Here is a 2098-nt window from a genome sequence, read left to right as displayed (position 1 = left end):
TTGTTGGTGGGTGAAATGCAGGCTGAAATACTAAGGGCAATTTTGGGCAGATTTGAGTCATTATTAGGCCTGGAATATAAAACTATGGCCAAAATGGAAGAATATATATATATATATATATATATTAAAAGCCTAAGCAACCAAACCACCGAACAACCAAATGACTGGTCGACCGGTCACTATGATGTGCACGGACCATCAGGGGGCAGATGCTCAATGCAGGAGCTGCCCCCTGGTGGTCAGTGTGCTCCCATAGCCAACCTCCCATGGCCCCTCCCCGCCAGCTGGCCAACCTCCCTAAGTCTCTCCCCCAGGCTGGCCTCCCAGATTGGCCCCAATGAGGGTGGGGGGGGGGCTGGCCAGCCAACCTCTCGTGGCCCCTCCCCCAGCCAGCCAGCACCCTCAAAAGGCCCCAATCACCGGCCAGGCCAAGGGACCCCACCCGCGCACAAATTCGTGCACAGGGCCTCTAGTATGCTAATAAAGATCATAATTAATATTAATTAGAAGATAGTCACTGATGTTGTGGATCACTCAGGGGGAGCAGAAGCCAGGGGATGAGGAGGTGTCAAGCATGCCAGCAGGCCACTCTGTCTGGCTCTGTCACTGTAGGAGGAAGGGCGGGTGGGCAAGGGAAGGACCCCCTGACTCACGTGGTCTGGATGTGAGGCTGCCTGCTTTGCCTTCTCTAGCTGCTGCTGCCCTCGCCCCTGGAGGAGGGCTGGCCTTGGGGAGGCCTCCTGCCTGCAGGGCTGTGGGTGCTCCAGGGCTGAGGCCTGCGAGTGTGAAAACCTGGGTCTCACACATTTGCCCCTCCTTGCTTCTTCCCTGTCCAGATCCTGCAGGGGCAAGAAGTCCGGGATTTGGGGATAATGTGCTGCAGGGCTGGGCAATTCAGAGTGAGTGTCTGCCTGAGAATGTTTGTCCAGGGGGCGCTGGGGACCAGAGGCACTCTGGGCAGTCTTGATAAATGGCAGGAAGCCAGAGCAGGTCAGCCTGAGAAGAATGGGAAGGACAGTATGGTCCCCCTTGTTGGTTTTAGAAAAAGAGCGTGGGGGTGGTCTTGGTGTCTCTCTCTTTTACAAACAATAAGTTCACCTCTCCCATCCTGTTTACTGCCCACATGGCTCATCTTTGTGCTCTTAAGCATGATGGTGGAGGTGTAAAGTATCAATGTTAATAATAATAGCTAACCTTTACTGAGCCAACTAGTGTTCTAAGGCCTTTATTTAACTCATTTAATCTCTAAATAAAGTAAGTACTTTTGTCATCCCCATTCTACAAACATGGAGACTGAGGCTCAGAGAGATGAAGCAATTTGCCCAAGGTCACACAGACACAAGGTTGCACAGCCTGGATTTGAACCTGGCAATGTGGCTCCTGGAGCTCACTAGTTCTAGGTGTGGCCGAAGGGAAGGGAAGGGAAGGGGAAAAAAAGGGAGGGGGGGGAGGGAAAGGAAAGGAAGGGGAATGAGTGCTACCGGGACCCACAAAACCAGTGAAGACCGTGGCCAGGAACTAGCTGCCAATGCTGCATTCAATGCCAGCTCCTCAGAGCCCCTGGACTGGCTGTGAGGAGGAGTCTGGCTCTGTCGTATGGATGGAGGACACTGGCAAGCACCTTACATTTTCAAAGCCTTTGTTTGCCCATCTGTATAATGGGAGAATAATTTCTAATCCATAAGGAGGAGTAAGTGAAGGAGCATGTGCAAAGTACCTGAGCATCATAGTAGGTGCCTAATAAATGAGTTCCTTCATCCCTTCTCTCTTGAGTCAAGTTTGCTTCAAGCTCTGTTTAGTTATCTTTTCTACAAATATGTACTGAGGGCCTACGTGGTGCCAGATCTTCTCTTAATCCCTGGGAAATACATCGATGAAGGAAGAGGCTGGAGCGACTTGAGGTGGGGTGGGGTGGGGAAATGGCTCAGAGTGACCAGAAAGAAACAAAATGGATTTTTAAGAAACCCACGAGAACACGAGACCTGACAAATGTTCTCTTCAAACAATAGCCTCAGGAGGGCGCCTGGCGCGTCCAGAGATGCTGATGCTGTGCTAGACACTGATAGCAGCCCAGGGTGGGAGGTGGGGGCTGGGAGGG

The sequence above is a fragment of the Myotis brandtii genome, unplaced genomic scaffold (assembly GCF_000412655.1).
Source record: "Myotis brandtii unplaced genomic scaffold, ASM41265v1 scaffold488, whole genome shotgun sequence".
Lineage (NCBI taxonomy): Eukaryota > Metazoa > Chordata > Mammalia > Chiroptera > Vespertilionidae > Myotis > Myotis brandtii.
This window is presented reverse-complemented; position numbering follows the sequence as displayed.